Genomic DNA, 19,477 nt, shown 5'->3' on the forward strand with positions numbered 1-19,477 from the left:
CACGATGAGATGAAATGAGAAAGATCTACGTACTTGTACTTATGTGTGTGTGTGTGTGTATGTATATATATATATATATATATATATATATATATATAGATATATATATATATATATATATATATAGAAGATAGTGGTTTTTTCTTTTGAAAAAAAAAGCTATTTAAATCGCTCGAAAATGTACTTCCATTGGCTTATATAGAGGCATTACTGCATGCGTGTGAGCTAATATGTGATGTAACAGGAGGAAAAATGGTGATGAACAGTAAACTGATGAAATGAAATAGAATAGCTTCTTGTTTTACTAGAATTAACCAAGTTTAAAAATATATACATATTGAACAAGATGTTCGAACTGGTAGTGTCTGTCAAGGATTTTGATAAATATGGGATTCTCATAACATTAGTGGAATTACATTAGGAAACACAAGAAGCAATAACCTAGATTGACGGGGAAGGGAAATCAACAGATGGATGAGGGTTGAAAAATCGGCACATTGCTTTGAATTAGAATTGGAATTGGAATTGCTTTGAGGGAATTTTGGCGTATTTTCTGATGAATTTTGCTTAAAATTCTAAAAAGATTCGTGAGATCATGGAATTAAGTTATAGACTAACTCCATGAATATATAAATGAAAAAAAACATATATAATAAAAAAAACATATAGATGAAAATTTGATAAAAAAAATTTCTTCAGTGAAATTCCAACTAAAAACTCAAAACTCAAACAATGCGGAATTGAAATGTTAGTACATGTTTGGCCTTTTTTTTTGTGTTTTGCTAAATGCTGTGGTGATTACCTTAATAATATAGTTTAGCAAATAAAACAATGATCTATTTACTTACCATATAGTTTATAATAGTTTTTATTATATATATTTTTTAATAAATATAAATATAATATTTTTACAAATTTATAATTTTATTTTATTTATTGATATGAAATATAGCCTCATGCAATCAGGAAATCAGCTATAAGACAGAGGAAAGACAACAGCCATGGATCGCAAAGCGCAACTGAAGTAGATTAAGAAAATGAATCGAAAAGAAGAGGCATAAATTGTTGTCATGTTTAGGGAGGTTCAGGTCATAGCCAAGGTACTGAGAAGTCTAGCAGATGACAAAGAAAAAATCGAGGTTGATTGGTGTCACATGGATCTGCTACCACCTCCTATGTTTATTGACTCCCTAGCTTTGAGTTTCATTCAACAAACAATTGATGAAACAATTATGTGCAAGGTAGCAAAAGCTACAACTTCCAAAGAAGCATGGAAGATCTTGAAAGAAGAATTTTGTGCAAGGGGAAGTGACATGCACCAACAAGATGTGTCACAGTCTGTTGAGTCAACCACAGATCTGAGAGTAGATAAGCAAGACTCTGAGAGGACAACAGATCTTGGAGAATCCCACTCAAAAGTGGACGATGGTCATCGAGACCATAAAATTGAAACACATTATGCAACCATGCATATGGATGAAGAAGATGCAACAAAGATTGCGAAGAGAGAAGTTGAAGTTTCTGTATGTGAAGTAGAGCAAGAGCATATAAAGGCTCAAGGACTCCACTATAACGTGTATGGTGCAGATGATGGTGAATCCCACCATGATGAGACACATGTAGATGTTGATTACAAAGTGAGACGTGAATTTGTGAATCCAACCACAACTTATGGGTTTGGTGAAGTTGAAATTATTAATGAAATTGTCAATGAGCACATGCATGCTCAGATATCCCACCATAGTGTGGATGAACATTATGTTGATGTTATGTGTGGTTTATTTTTTGAAATAGGGATTGATTGTGGCAATATTTTAAGCGCCATGTTTAATGAAGTATTGGAGGTTGAAGTTACCACTATAGCAGTGAGATATGAAGCAGTTAGAACCGCGCATGAGGTAATATGTCATATAGCAACAATTGATGCTCAAGAACTAGATAAAGTGATTGAATAGTTTTCTATGAGAATATCTAAAGACCACATAATAGTGGAAGATAGTTTCAGTGAAGTTGAAAAGAAGGCAGAGAAGGAAGAGGTAGAGCAAGAAGCTCTCATTGAAGAGTATAATAAATATTTTTTTAACATTGCTTTTGAATATGCAGGTGTTCATAATAACATGGGCGAAGAATTTGAAAACAAGGTTGTTAATAAGTTTGATGCAGATTTGAAGCTCATTGAAAAAATGGATTTAGAAACCAGTTGAACAAATTGATGAGAGTATTAAAGCAACAACTAGAATAAAAGAATTGAATGAAATGGTGAATAATGATATTGAGTATGCAGATTACAAGAAGAAAGAAGCAGTACCTGATGATGAAAGTGAAGAGAATGATATCAAATTTTCTGAAAACAATGAAGAATGCATTAATAAGATTCTGCTATCAAGAAATATGGCAGAAAGAACGACATGAATATGAAGCACAAGCCGCAAAGGGAATAAGACAATTTGAAGATGGAGGGTTATGGCAACAATATAGAGTTGAATGAATCCTTGAAGAGGAAGTTGTAGAAGACCGCCTTAGATCAAATTCAAGACAATTCAAAGAAACATTGCATCAAAACAAGTAAACAAATATGGAGCCTACAACAAGAATGCACAAGAGAAAATGAAGCAATTTTGAGGATATAAAATTTAGAAGAAACAAAAAAGAAAATGCAAAATTGTAAAAGTTTTGAGTGATTGTAAGTGTAGCTGAGACATAGACCAGTAGACATGTTTGAGTGATAATAGAGTCAATTTCTATTATAAGCCTAGCAGGCATAGTTAAGTCATGTTGAGTCAATTTTAAGTTATGTTGAGTCATATGGTCATAATTAAGGGGGAGTGTTAGAAATTGTAATTACTCCTATATGCCAGAATTGGCTAAATTTAGAGAGTCAATTAACTGAGTAAGTCGAGTGAGTTAGAGTTAAGTTATATTTTGGCAAAAGTTGAATCAAGCTTGTGTAATCAATAGAGAAGAGCAACAACTCCTATGGTTTGTGTGTGTTAATTTTGTGTTTCTTCTCTGTCTTTCCAACATGCATTGCATACTCTCGCACTTTATAACAACTACATACTCCAATCAACAACTTTTCAAAAAAGTTAGGGTGATTTGCATACGATGGAATACATGTTTATCTATTAACAAATTGGCCCGTTAATTTCAAACAAATTACATTGAGAAAGGCCCAAGGGAAATGGTCTCACTAGGTCCCTGCAACTTTGGTTTGGATGTGAGTCTTGTCTCAAAAGAGTCTTGTTAACCCAAAGTATGTTATCTTCAGATTCAATCTCTCGCCAAGAAAAATATTTTCTCCTTTAATGTCTCTATGAATTATTTGCAATTGCTTGCTAACCCAAAGTATGTTATCTTTAGATTCAATTTCTCGCCCAGCAAAATGTTTTCTCCTTTAGTGTCTCTATGAATTATTTGCAAGTGTGAATCCTCATGAAGATAAAGAAGACCACGAGTTATTCCCATTATCATGTTATAGTGTTTTTTCCAGTCAAAGTGTCTCTTCTTGTCTCGATCTATATTTGTATTTCAAGAATACCAAATTTAAAAACTTTTTAAGTAATCAATCTCATTAATTTATGAAAAATTGATCATCTTTTTTTCATCAAGAAAAAATCCAAAATGACATACCAAACAGGAAGGTGTCAAGATTGTTGTTTCGTAAATACTCATAAACAAGCAAACTTTCTGATCCCTCGACACAACACTTGAGTAGCTTTACCAGATTTTAGTGTTGAACATTAGTCACAAGCTTCACTTCATTCATAAACTCTCATTTTCCCTGTCTAGATCTTACAAACAACTTCTTCACTGTTATTTCTTTTCCGTCTCTTATTATTCCTTGGAAGAATCAGTCCATCAACAATCCATGGAAAAACCCCTCTACCTGGAAGATGATGTAAAGTGATAGCATGAAACTTACAAACAATAGTGGGTAGATAAATACCTTGTTTCTGTGAGTGCTTCTAAGGTGAAGAGAATTTGCTCATGCTCGATTAGCGTCGATAATGAATCAATAACATGTTTTTCTACATTAAAAAAAAGAAAAGATAAACAAGAATCTAATTTCATTACATAAAATTAGATAAAATAAATTTAGATGGGTTGTGGTAAACATAGGTCAAATTACAGATTTAGATCTATTTTTCTTTCTAGATTAAAAATTGTAGATTTAAGAAATATTTGGAATATAAATAGGAGCAATGTCAATTATTATTAGAATCTGAAATCAAGATAAATTCTGCTCAATTCTACCTTCATTCCACGAACAGGTTACTTGGTTCCGTGAAAAGATATATTTCAGTTTGTTCCTGAGGGCAAACAAATCGACCATTAACGCTACAAAGACGCCTGCCACAATCCCCAGAGAACTTTCTGTAGAGAAAATCATGTAATGTATCATACTGTTATTTGCAGAAATTGAAATTACAATCAATTTGCATAATTCCCAAAAGAGAGAAATCATAAAATTAGATGTAGCCGAGAGAGATTAATTGATGTGGTGGGTGAAGCTCCATTCGCTTGAGTCATCTGGGCAGGAGTGTTTTCCCCTGATGAGTTAGAGAATGCAAGTGGAAATGGACTAGTACTACTTGCTGCAATACTAATGTTAAAAGAAGGGTATAATTCATATCGAACCCTGCAGCTTCCCGATAGTTCTTGGGTCCTCCATTTAGAGAACAACATCCGTGGAGGTTATTCGTTGGTAGTTGAAAGCAAGATCTGGAGTCTTTTTGGATATATCTCTCTAACATTAAATTAAACTGTAAAGCCATTGCATAATATATATGGTTAAAAGGGACATTTGCCGATAAGTATTTAGCGTGGTATTTTAATCAGAGAGCGCTTAACTCTGAACTTAACACACAAAACTCAAAACTTGCTTCATTTGATTGCTGAACAGGTTTTTTATACACAACAAGGAAGCTTCTGGAGTTCGATGGGGCGATGGCTTCTCTAGGAAGCTATCCATTTCTCAATGCGTCCGCCGAATCCTCTAGATCAGTCTAGCAGATGCATTAATGGCGGGTGGTTGGAATTAATGTCTTCTAACACTCCCCCTTAATTCCAACCATATGAGAAATATACTATAGTACAATATACAAAACATACTCTTAATTGTCATGCCTGCTGGTCTAGGTCTTAGCTAGGCTTACAATATAATTTTGATTTTCTACAACACATAACTTACTTCTACAAAACTCAAATTTTGTCTTCCCAAGAGGCTTAGTGAATATGTCAGCTACATTCTCATTTCTATTACAGTACATTAGAGAAATTTCTTTTGATTGGACCTTTTCTCTTACAAAATGATATTGTGTGTCTATATGTTTTGTCCTTGCATGACATATAGGATTGTTCCCCAGTTTGATGGTGCTTTGATTGTCACATCTGATCACTGTAGATTTTTGTTGACCTTCACCAACATCTTTAAGTATTCTGCTTCAGCTGATGAAAAGGAAACTGTTGTCTGTTTCTTACTGCTCCATGATATAGCTCCTGATCCTATGTTGAAGACGTATCCAGTGGTGGATTTCCTATCATCTGGATTTCCAGCCCAGTCAGAATCAGAATCACCTGTCAATTCAACATTACAAGCATTAGTATATTCAATACCAAAATTGATAGTTCCCTTTAAGTATTGAAGGACCCTTTTTGCAGCTATCCAGTGGCTTTTATGAGGCTTAGCCATGAACTGACTAAGTATGCTCATTACATAAGCAATTTCTGGTCTAGTGGTAGTGAGATAATTCAGACTTCCCACTAATTGTCGATACAATGTTCCATTCACCTCTTTTGTTCCATCATCATTTTTTAATTTGATATTTTGTTACAATGGAGTACTCACTGCTTTACATCCATTCATATGAAATCTCTTTAGTACTTCATTTGTATATTTTCTTTGTGTGATTAAGGTTCTTCCATCATTTCTCTATACTTCAAGACCTAGACAATAATGCATCTCACGAAGATCCTTAATCTCAAATTCCTGTGATAACTTCATTTTTATATCTGTAATTAACTTATCAGCGCTCCATGTTATTATTAGATCATCAACATATATAGAAAGTAATAATATATCCCCATTTCTGTCTGCCTTGACATACAAATTAGGATCATTTTTACTCTTTTTAAATCCTTGCTGAAAGACGAATTTGTCGATTTTCTCATACCAATATCTGGGAGCCTGTTTTAGTCCATATAAGGCCCTTTTTAACTTGCATACAAGATGTTATTTACCCTTCTTTACAAATCCTTCTGGCTGTACAAGATAAATCTCTTCTTTTAAGTCACCATTTAGAAAAGCTGACTTTACATCTAATTGATGTAGCTTCCAATCATATTTAGTTGCCAATGCTATCAATATTCTGATTGTATTCATTTTTGCAACTGAAGCAAAGGTATCTTTATAATCTATTCCTTCTTTTTGTGAATAACCTTTTGCAACCAATCTTGCCTTATACTTGTCTATGCTACCATCTGCATTAAATTTTGTCTTGTACAACCATTTTGATCCTTTATTTTTAGGTAGCTTTGTTAATTCCCAAGTTTCATTTTCCATTATAGAATCATATTCTTCTTTCATAGCTTCCATCCATTCTTTATGATTTTTGGCTTGTTCATAATTTAAGGGCTCAAAAACAGTCATTACTTGAGACATTAAGGCATAATCTTTATACCTGATGGGGGCTTGAATCTATTGTGTTGACCTTCTTAGAGGTTCATTACTTTGTGTAGTACCTTCTCCTTTTCTTCTCTGTGGAGTGCCTTCATCACTTCTTTGTGGACTTTGATTCCTTGATGTGTCTTTTGGAATGTCCATGTGTTCTTGTTCTTGAGTTGATTCCACAACTTATTCTTTTTCCTTAAAGCTTTCATAAGAAGACTACCATGTATTATGTTCATCTTCTTTTCTTTGTTTATTTACATGCTCATGAAATATAACATCTCTACTTGCGAAGACCTTGTGAGTACTTGGATCATACATTTTATATGCTTTTTGATCAGTACAATATCCAATAAAAATACATTTGATGGCTTTGGCATCTAACTTTCTCCTATCCTCTTTAGGAATATGAGTAAAGGCCTTGCATCCAAATATCCTTAAATGACTAACTTTAGGTTTAAAGCCATAAAATTCTTCAAATGGTGTTTTGTGCTCAAGATACTTAGTAGGGCTTCTATTATTAAGATATACAGCTGTATTAATGGCTTCAACCCAAAAACTATTAGAAAGTCCTTTACTTTTTAACATACTTCGAGCACATTCAACTAATGTTCTATTCTTTCTTTCAGCGACTCCATTTTGTTGAGGTGTATGTGGCACTGTAAATTGTTGTATAATTCCATTTTGTTTGAAATATTTGATAAAAGCTTCTGAAGTGTACTCACCACCTTTATCTGATCGGAGAATTTTAATGCTCTTTCTTGTTTGCTTTTCAACCATATTCTTGAATTCTTTAAAGTATTCAAACACGTCACTTTTGTTTCTTATAAAGTATACCCAGGTGTATCTAGTGCTATCATCAATAAATATAAGAAAGTAATATGCTCCACTAAGTGACTTAGTTTGCATTGGACCACATACATCAGTATGCACTAGTTCAAGTATTTCACGTTTTCTTCTATTTTCATACACAGGAAATTCTTCCCTATGTTGTTTTCCTAGTGCACAACCTTCACGTTCAAAGTGTTCTCCCTTAATAATTGGAAGACCTTCTACCATCAGTTTCTTTTGTAGTAACATTAGGTCATTATGATTTAAGTGTCCATACCTTTGATGCCAAAGTTCTATAGTTGACATGCCTATTGATGCCAAATCTTGATGCACATTCTTCATTACATCCAACTTGTATAAGCCTCCAACTCTCATTCCTTTTGCAACAACCTTGTAGCTGTCCTGCACATCCTTTACCAAACAATGTGATTTCACAAATTCAACTTTTAAATGTTGATCTGTGATAGTAGAGACTGAAATTAAGTTCTTTTTTAATCCTGGAACATACACCACATTTTGAATTTGTTTTTCTTGTACATTAGGCATCATAACACTTATATTACCATATCCTTTAATTTCATGTGATCTATTATCTCCTAAATAGATGTGTCCACCATTATTAATCTCATGATAAGTATCAAACCAATTTCTATTGCATGAAATATGGATTGATGCATCAGAATCTATAAACCAAGCATTATCATCATCAGTTTTTGCTGATAAAGTAGCATTGGACATAAACAATTTAAGATTGCTAACATCTTGACTAATTGCTTCATCTCTATCAACATATTTCCTGAATGCCTTCTTTGTTTAAATTGATCAGACCTCCTTTTTATGCAATTCTTAGCAAAATGACCAGGTTTTCCACAGTAATAACACACATCTTCTCTACTTGATTTGGCATTCGTCCTTGGTAAAGGCGTACCTTGAAATGATTTTACCTGTGGCTTTTTGCCCTTATTTTTCTCCCACTGTTTGCCTTTGAAGGACTGCTTCCCTTTTGCCATCAATGCCAAATCTGAATTGGGAGATTTCTGTTTAAGGCTTCTTCTCCACTCTTCTTCCTGCATAAGTATACTTTCCAACTCATCAAAAGTAGGAGCCTTCTCTCTAGCTGAAAGATAAGTTATAAACATTTGATATTCATCAATCATTCCATTTAATGTCACAGTAACCAAGTCTGTACTAGATATTGATTCACCAATGTCACCTAATTTATCCTTTAGATCTTTAATTCTAGAAATGAAATCACTAACACTTTCATTTTCTTCCATCTTAATTGAAAGAAGCTTACTCTTTAAATACAATATTCGATTTTTAGTTTTCGTCTCATACAAATTTTTGAGAGTGTCCCATGTCTCCTTGGATGTTTTGCACTCTCTAATGTGTGGAATAATGTTGTCCTTAATCGTAATCCGCAAAAGCACCTTTGCTTTGTTTTCCCATCGTTCCCAATCTTGAATTGTAGTATCTGTGGCTTGAGGGGACACTGGCTTAACTTCAGCTCCAGACACAATCGCCCATGTATTGTTGCCTTCCACCAAAGTCTGCAACTTAAACTTCCAATTTGCATAATTTTCACCATCTAACTTGTTAGAGTCAGATAAATAATATTCTGCCAATACATTAGCCATTTTCAATAAGCTTATAAATCCTTAAGTACCAACCACCAAGATACAATTTTTTCACAAATATAAACCCTCAAGCATAAAAAAGATTTATCCAATATATGGCTGGTTTTTTTTTTTTTTTTTTTTTTTTTTTTTAAAGAGAACAAAAGAAGGTGTTCTATTAATCACAAGCAAAGAGTACACTCAATAATGACAATTATTTTTTTCGCATCTGTACTTGAGAATGCCCCAAATCACGAATTACAATGGCTCTCTTTTACTTGTCACTTGCAGAAATCTCAATATGTTTGGCATCACCATTAGAGACAACTGTCGCTTTAATCTTCGGAGCATTCACAATCAAAGCACCATTTTACAATTTTGCAGAGATGCCATCCCCATTCACATTATCTGGTAGCCGGAATTGCCTCATGAATCATCCACTCGACTGTTCCACACGGTGTCACTGGTCCGTCTCCTGCATGTCTTCTTTGTGCCTTTCTTCGCTTATTCAAAAAACACCTCTACAAAACTTCACTGCATTCCCAAAAGACATCTCAGACGGCACAAAAATCATCTGATTAAGTTAGTTTTGCACAAAAACACCATAAATAATTCATCCCAAAACCAGCAAATCAATATATCAGATGGACTGCAACTTTACAGAGAAAAAAAAAAAAAACAAAAAAACAAAACACCAACTCGCACACAATCCTTTATCCAGGATCGTCCTTCCATAGTCTCCTCACACGGTGGCCACCACAACTCTCCACCCTGCGCTCCACACTAGTCTTCACAACACACAATCAATCTTCTCCTCTAAGCGCAGACCAATCTTGAGCTGTGAAACTAAGTGGAAACCTTCTGCTCTGATACCAAATTAGAGAGTGCTTAACTCTGAACTTAACACACAACACTCAAAACTTGCTTCATTTGATTGCTGAACAGGTTTTTATACACAGCAAGGAAGCTTTTGGAGTTCGGTGGGGCAGTGGCTTCTCCAGGAAGGTATCCATTTCTTAATGCGTCTGCCAAATCCTCCAAATTAGTCTAGTAGCTACATTAATGGTGGGTGGTTGGAGTTAATATCTTCCAACAATTTTCTCATGTTATCTATTTATGTATTTTTTTTTTTTTTTTCAAGGGAAAGCAATAGAATAAAATTTCTATAAAATCTATCAAGTTTATTGAATAGGATAGGATCTAGGCATTTGGATTATTTTGAGTTTTCTATTGTAATGTGTTTTGTTGAGAATTTGGCGAGGGGAGTTTTAGTTTGATCCTCGGGACAAAAACTTTACTGGTGTAATCTGTTTGGTAGATCCATGTTTGTGCTTCATTGTGTTTGTTTTCACATTCAATAAATAGTTGTGCATGCCATTGCACAAGCTCCCATATTATTGTAAAGCATGTAGTATTTTCTTTAGTTAATAATATAAATAAAGAGGTTCCTTTCCCGATTTTGTTCGTGTTCTTATTTCTTGCTGAAAATTATTTATTTAGAAAACTAAAATGTGTTAAATCTATTAAAATTTTTAACAGTTAGAATCTTATAATGGTATTAGAGTTGTGCATCATTAGTTTGAAAGTTTCATGCAGAGAACTTCAGTAAGATTCATTCACACACTAGCTAGACATTTCCATCTTGGATGGTATTTAATATCACCCCGTTGGTCTCTTTCCGAAGTTTTCCTACGGCAGGGAAAAAAAAACAAAACAACCAAAAATAACATTTGATTGTTTTCTAGGTTCAAGGGTATTGGTCTCTAGGTTTTCTAGGTTTCTGGGCCAGGTTTATCTCATCTGGATTGAGACTGTCTTAATCACTATCAAACATCGAAGGCCCAGATCCATCATAGATCAAGCATATTTTGATCTGATCCGTGACTTTGGTGGAAGATCGAGGTTGTCGCACAGGAAGGCTGAGTAGCGCTCGATAAAGACGCAAGGTGAGCAACTGACTTCGACGAATATACAATGTTGGAGTGGCATGGAATGTTGGAGCAGCGTTTGAGAGCGTGGACGTGATACTCTATCAGGAGATTTGACACTGACAGGCCATATATCGCCGAGGAGCTTCAACGATCACATCTCACCTAAACCATATACATTTATGCTCATGGTATAATATTAATTGCTCACAACATGACAAAAGAGGCGCTATGACTACGCACAAGAACGAGGCCCATATTATTAGCAAAACATCTTAATTATTGGAAAGCCTGGAGTCTCTCTTTTCATAGGCTTTCCAATAATTAAACTATGATGAGGATCGATTCATAAGTTGGTGGACGTAGAAGAATGTCGACGTAGAAGAATGTCAACGTAGAAATGAGGCCAATTTGAGTGGTTGGCATTTGAACCGGCTTGGTTGAGAGTCGAGACCATCTTGGTCATGTGTGATGGCTGGTGAGCAATGAAGATCATGCAGGGAGGACACTCGTAGCAGAAATAAAGAAATTAGGGACCAGTGGCTGCCATCCATAGCGTAAGAGTCCATCGCTTAAGAGCACTATACTGACAAGGGACGATACATCTACACGGATTCGCCATACAGAAGGCGGGGTCAATATTGCACTAGGGATTGAATGTCGTGGAACCATGCACATCACACAGGTCCATTCTTGCCCAATGCAAGAATCGGGCCAAGAGGGCATAAACTGTTGCAACAGAGAAATTCATGCTGATTGCCTTCCATACACTGGGCATACCATTGTATGCGGCGTATATAAATGTGTTAGAAAACCTGCACAGATGAATCTAGCTAGTAAAGGTTGAACACACAGCTTTGCAGAGCAAAAACACTAAAAGAAAATCGAAAGAAGAAAAGAATGATACATTCGAAAATATGTTACAATGCTCATGATATAGCATCACTGGGTGAAGATCCCAAGGTAATGCACTATAGTGGTGATCAATGAGAAGACTCAACACCTACAACAAGTTCCGGAGATAACTAGTCAGTTGCGGAGTTAAGGAAGGAGCAAATCAAGGAGTAAATCAAGGAGTAAATCATGCAAAAGGAATCTTGCATGCAATCCCATGCTCTAACTAAGAGTCCGCATGTAGGTGTGTAGTAGTTCCAACATGCAAAAGGAATCTTGCATGTAGTCCCATGCTCTAACTAAGAGTCTACATGTAGGTGTGTAGTAGTTCCAACACCCCCCCTGAACACCACTATGGGGAAAAATAGAAAATGGGCCTTGGTAACTAAGGCCAAAGGTCACCCAAAATATAGTGCAACTTGTACTAAAATTGAGGAAAGAGGGAAAACCTCGTGGGAAAACCCCCCCTCAAAATACAATGTAATCAAAAGAAAAGAGGAAGAAAAACACAGTTGCTAAGCAATCGTGTCCTTCACTCCAAGACGATCGCGCAAAGAGTGAAACTTCTGCTCAGTGAATGTCTTGGTGAAGATGTCTGCAGTCTGTTCTGCTGAAGGACATAACTGCAAATCAATGACTCGATCATGTACTAAGTCTCTGATGTAGTGCATATGGATCTCTATGTGCTTCGTCCGCTGCCGCTGTACTGGATCCTTGCAAAATTTGAGAGTGCTCTGGTTGTCATACCAGATGACAATGGGCTGGTGGAACTGGATGCCCAACTCAGTGAGGAAGTGCTATAGCCACAGAGCCTGAATGGTGATGTTGACTACTCCTCGGTACTCAGCCTCAGTTGAAGAGAGAGCAATAGCAGCCTGCTTCTTGCTCGACCAATAGATAGGGCCAGATCCTAGACTGAGTGAATATCCGGAGGTGGACTTGCGATCAATGCTGTCTCCTGCCCAATCAGAATCTGTGAAGCCAAGGAGATTCAATGCAGTCACTGATGCATAGTGAATCTTGAAGGTGATGGTGCCCTGCACATATCGGAGGATGCGCTTGGTAGCATTCCAGTGTAGCTCATGCGGCTCCTGCATGTATCTGGAAACTGCCCCTACTGCATATGAGAGATCTGGTCTGGAGTGGGTGAGGTAAAATAAGCTCCCCACTAGCTGTCGGTAGAGAGTGCTATCAACTAATGGAGTGTCACCTCCATCCTCAAGGCGGACCCCAGACAGAAAAGGAGTCGGTGCTGGCTTGCAGTCAGTCATGCGAAATCCCTCGAGGAGATCCCGTGCATACTTAGCCTGAGAGAGTTTGATGCCTGTGGCATTCTGGCTAATCTCAACACCAAGAAAGAAGTGTAATGGACCCATGTCCGTCATTAAGAACCTATCATGCAAGGCCCTCTTGACTGTAGTAATGGCTGAAGCCGAGCTGCCAGTGATTAGGAGATCATCTACATACAAAACTAAGATAAGAAGAGAATCATGTGTCCTAAGCATGTAAACATTCGGATCAGACTTACATCTTTCAAAGTTTTGTGATAAGAGAAAAGAATCCATCTTCGCGTACCAAGCTCTCGGGGCCTGCTTAAGGCCGTAGAGAGATTTCTTTAGTCTGCAGACCAAAGATGAATCCTGAATGAAACCATGTGGCTGCTCCATGTAGATCTCCTCAGATAGGTCTCCATGAAGAAAGGCATTCTTCACATCCATCTGATGTACTTCCCACCGCTGGGCAGCCGCAATGGCAAGTGTAAGGCGTATGGAATCCATCTTTGCTACTGGAGCAAAGGTCTCATCATAATCAATGCCATGCACTTGTTGGAAGCCTTTGGCTACTAGCCTTGCTTTCCGTTTGGTGATTTGCCCATCTGCAGCACTCTTGGTCCTGTAGACCCATTTGCATCGGACAAGTTTCCTTCCTGAAGGAAGGGGGACCAGATCCCAAGTCTGGTTCTCGAGGAGGGAGTTATACTCCTCCTCCATGGCGGACTCCCAAGATGGATGCCCAACAGCCTCAGCATAAGACTGTGGATCAGAAGACTGAACCAAATGACAATGCCAGGAGGGCGATGGTTTAGTGGTAGTGAGGACAAGAGGAGGCTCAATAAACTCTGAGCTAGTCCTCTGCAGATCAGAATTATCCCCCACAAGACCATTTCTAGTAGCTGGTTGGTCTTGTGCATATATCTCACGTAAGCTCCTTGTTCTCTGATTTATGACAGGGGAATATGATTCATTGCTGGAAGCCCGATCTGGGCTTGGACGTGGATCATCATTTGCATGCACTAGATTTGTATATGAAGACTCTGTCTTTGCATCTGCATGAACTTCCTTGGCATCTGCATCATCTGTATCTGCATCTGAGTGCACTGAGTCATCATCTCGGACATGAGGTAGATAAAAAGTGTCTGCATGCGGCGCTTGAGGTGCATGCAAGAGACTTTCCTCAAATTTGACACTTCGCTCAATGATGAGCTTTTCCGTAGAGGGAATCAGGAGTCGATATCCCTTCACACCATCAGGGTATCCAACAAAGATGCACTCAATGCTCCGTGGATCAAGAGCTTTCCTCTTTTCAGAGGGGATCCGGGCCATGCTCGAGAGCCGAAAACATGGAGGTGAGTGACCTCTGCTTTAGTGCCGCTCCAAGCCTCAAAGGGGGTCTGATCCTTGACAGACCTATGAGGAGATCTGTTCTGGATGTAGTTAGCACAATTAAGTGCTTCGGCCCAGAGCTTATGAGGCAGTGACTTGGCATGCAACATGCAGGAAGCCATCTCTTTGAGAGATCGGTTCTTTCTCTCAGCAACTCCGTTCTGCTGCGGAGTGTATGGAACTGTGTACTGCAACTGTATGCCGGACTGAAGGCAAAGGTTCCGAAGTGCTGTGTTAACATATTCCCACCCATTGTCTGTACGGAGGGCTTTGATCTTTCTCTCTGACTATGTCTCAACTAGTGCTTTGAAATCTTCAAAGTGCTCAAAAACTTCAGATTTGTTCCTGAGAAGATACACCCAAGTATATCGTGAGAAATCATCAATAAATGTAAGCACATACCTTGCTTTGTTGATGGAAGGATGAGGAAAAGGCCCCATGAGATCACTATGGATCAGATCTAGAGGAGAGGATGCTCTGTGAGTCTTGCCGGTGTCAAACTTTTCTCTGGGATGTTTGCCAAGAACACACCCTTCACAAACTCCTTTGGAGAAACTGATATTTGGCAAGCCTTCCACCATCTCATTCTTGCTTAGCTGCTGCATATACTTGTAATTTAAGTGATCAAACCTCTCGTGCCAAAGCCTACTACTATCATCAGCATGTGTAAGCAATAAGGAGGATTCAGATTCAATAAATTCAGAAAATGTATACAGTCTGGCTCCATTGTTTACCTCACCAGTTGCAATTTTGGTGCTGCTATGTAGATCATATATGTTCACTACATCTGGAGTGAATTCCACTCTCTTTCCAGTGCCGGAATGAGTGATCTGATAAACTGAAAGCAGGTTTACCGAAAGTTTTGGAACATGAAGCACATCTTCAAAGCTTCCGTGTAAAAGTTCCACTCTACCTTTTCCGGTGACCTCAATAGGTGAGTCATCTCCCATGAGGATGGGAGGTCCTTTGCATGCATCCAAAGAGGAATAGACTTCCTTTGCAGCAGCCATATGATGTGATGCACCAGAATCTATAATCCATGCATCAGGAGAAGAATTAATTGCAACTAAAGCATGAAAATTGTTACCTTTCCCATGTGGCGGATCCTCAGTTTTCTTCTTGGCGCCCTGAGGGATGTGGTCCCCAAGGTTGTGCTTCTGAAGGATTTCTGCCATTTGGTCAATTTGTTTCTTCATGCAAGAGGATTCTGGATGGAATCCTCTTTGACAGTAGGTGCATCTGTTTCCTTTCTTCCCTTTCTCATTTCTCGAGCCGAAGGAGTCATTGAAGGGCTTAGTGTACCCTTCCTTCTTTGGATGGGAATGTGCTTTTCCTTTGTCTTTTTGCTGCTGATTTTTCTGATTTGAATCAGATCTGTGATTTTTATTGTGGCTGCCATCATGCACAGCAAGTGCATGTGCTTTTGGAGGTTTGATTTTCCCCATGCCAATGAGTTTATCTTGCTCAAAAATAAGGGACTCCATAAATTCTTTGAGAGAAGGCATAGTGTAGGATTTACCTATTGCGAGCCTTACTGAATGAAATGTAGACACAAAGACGGAGTATTCCTGTCCGAGCTTTGACATAATAGAGAGAACTTGGCAACTCTCCTCCTTGGATTTGTCAATTCCACAACCCTTGAGTTGCAGCAATAGATCATTATATTTGGTGAAGAAGTCTTGAATTTTGTCATAGTTCCGTGGATCCAATGATAGCAGCTCCACTTCGAGCAGATGTCCTTTCATCTCATCCTGTTTCCCGTAGAGATCTTCAACCTTTTTCCAACTCTCATTGGGAGTATTGCAGGCAGATAGATGAAACTGCAACTCTAGAGAGATGCACATGCATATGGATCTGTGGGCCTCATCCATACGGTTGAGGTACTTGGATTTCTCTATGGCTGAAGTGGGTTCCACTTCTGTAGCCATGGTAATCCTGTACAACCCTTTATGACAAAGGTATCAAGCCATTTGGTCCTTCCATTCATGATAGTTGTACGGTGTTAGGATCAATGCTTTGGGAAACTCCATTTTTCTGTCAATCTTCGATCTCCAAGCTGTAATACTTGCAAAATAAATTACTGGTGCACCTTTTATCTAGCAACCTGTGGGCTTTGATACCATGTAAATGTGTTAGAAAACCTGCACAGATGAATCTAGCTAGTAAAGGTTGAACACACAACTTTGCAGAGCAAAAACACTAAAAGAAAATTGAAAGAAGAAAATAATGATACATTCGAAAATATGTTACAATGCTCATGATATAGCATCACTGGGTGAAGATCCCAAGGTAATGCACTATAGTGGTGATCAATGAGAAGACTCAACACCTACAACAAGTTCTGGAGATAACTAGTCAGTTGCGGAGTTAAGGAAGGAGCAAATCAAAGAGTAAATCATGCAAAAGGAATCTTGCATGCAATCCCATGCTCTAACTAAGAGTCCGCATGTAGGTGTGTAGTAGTTCCAACATGCAAAAGGAATCTTGCATGCAGTCCCATGCTCTAACTAAGAGTCTGCATGTAGGTGTGTAGTAGTTCCAACAGTGTAAAGCCATCTCTAAGTCGATAGACCATTGTGTGCGGAGCTATACCAACTATAGACAGGGATACAAGTCTGACAAATTATACTTTTATATTCCAGACCAACGCAGGGTCTCATTATGTTATATGATTGCATGCTTCAGAAAGGTAGTGCACGTCAGAGTTCATGGTCAACGTGGAGCCGAGACCACCAACTGTTGTCATTCACAATTACTATGTCGAAGTTCACCAAGACCAAGAGGCCTTTTGAGCAGAGTGGAGCAAATCGTAATGGGAATCAAAGGTGTGTGCCATCCAATCAACTAATAGGTGGTCAAGTAGCATGCAGATAGCAGAGGAAGAGGCACCAAGGTGGTAGGGACCATATGCCTTCCTGCTAGCATTTCAGTGCTGGTCATGTAGCCATACGAGGTTCAACACATATACGACTGTAAAGGGGACGCATAGCAATAGTCAGCTGAAGCGAATGTACTGGGAAGAGGCGGGGTTGAGTCTGGCTACCCATTTGGGCAATACCTATAGTAGCCGAGTGGGAGAAGGCAACAGTGTTGGACATCACACTGATAGTTGGAGGTGGCTCAACTCCCAACCAATGGGTTGAATTAATGGTAAGAGAGGCTGGGCGAATTAGATGTTGAGTCTCGAGAGAGTTACAAGAGTTAAACGCTATGAAGGGATCAATTTCTCTATAGTGCATCATATTTAGTCGGTAGGTAAGGGAAACAACATTGTTTTTATCTAAAGAATAAGAGGGTTATTAAGGCATACCAAGATTGTAGAAGCTTCCTAGAGTTAAATCCACTATTCATATCCTCTTTATCAAATGATTGTCCTCTATCGCCATTTCATAAATAAGGAAGGAAAAAAATTTAAAGAAATGAAAGATAAAAAAATAAATCAATGTGTTAGGGAACTTTATTAGGGAAATATGTGTGGTATTATCATTATGTCGGGGGGAATTTTATTTGTGAGGCAAAGTTCCCATGTATTTTTCCTAAGGGTTATCACAATATCCCTGCATATTTTAATATGTGGGGAGATGGGTTTTGAAGAGACTTTAGAAAATATCTAGAAATGTATTGATGAACTAAAGAAAGTATATGGTCATTTATACAACAATACCTTTTAAGACCAAAATAATGGTCAAAGCAACATAATTTTTTTGAAAAGCGTCTATACCATTATGCAACAGAAGCATCCATGAGAAGGGAAGGAAGGATAGGGAAGAGAGGACAAACTCTTCACACTTGGATCTGAATTGCAATGGAAAAATTCAGTCATAGACCTTCGTAAGTTGGAGGAATTAAACACGTGTATTTCTAGGGTGGGGTAGCTAGAATGGAAGAAACTTAGTTAGGCTCTCAAGCCATCTATGCTTGCATTAATACAACCCAAATTTTGGGAGCATCCTTGTGAAGAGGTCAATCTCACAATTGCCTCTTGTCTCAGCAGGATCATAGCTTTAAGAATGCCTCTACCGCCTTACAATAATGATCTCATGAAGGAGATATTGTAGTTGATAGTGGAAACCCTTCAAGGGTTAAACAAAATGATGCTTCCTACCTTTCAGAGGCGGCACAAAATTTAAGAACTCATGGCAGAGTTCAATTTTGGTGCCTTTATGATGAATTTGGAATGTGATGACTTAATCTTTCAGTTGCTCCAGACCTTAATTTACACTAGCATTACATAAGCTTATCCTGACCATGTCAAAACAAGCATGCAAAAGATTGTGTCCTTGTTCTTAGAAGGAGATGCTGACATTTGCAAGATATTAAGATCCAAACTATTGACCATTTGGAGAAAGCAACTAGTTGTATACAAGCTTCCTATGATCTTGTCAAAAAGTTGGTCATGCAAAACATAAAATTGCTCAGAAGGGTGTTGAATAAGAAGGAGATGAAAAGGATTGATGGAGGAAGCAAGAACAAAGGAAATAAAACATGTAGCAAGAATGAACTAGGAAAGAGAGCACCATGCTTTATCTGCAAGGGACCTTAGGCACTTAACCATTTATGCCTAGGTGATATGAAGGAGGCAACAAGGGAAGAACAGTTGGAGACTTCTTCATATCATGGAGATTCATCTATAGTTGGGTTCATCGGTTTTCAGGAGAGCACACATGAAGGATATGAGTAGTCAAGTACAAATAGTGAGGAACACCAGAATGTTATTCAAAGAGAATGCAGGACAAACTAATTATAATCAACCAACATGACAAAGTACAAGGGGAAAGGAATGAGGTAATTCTTCCTAACGATGTGGTAAACTCTTGTATAGATGAGTCCATAGATCTCCAGGAGGATACCCATGAAGAGTATGAGCAATCAAGTGTA

Source organism: Pinus tabuliformis, chromosome Q (genome assembly GCF_031772625.1).
Source record: "Pinus tabuliformis cultivar Carrire ecotype Pingquan chromosome Q, CPIR1, whole genome shotgun sequence".
Lineage (NCBI taxonomy): Eukaryota > Viridiplantae > Streptophyta > Pinopsida > Pinales > Pinaceae > Pinus > Pinus tabuliformis.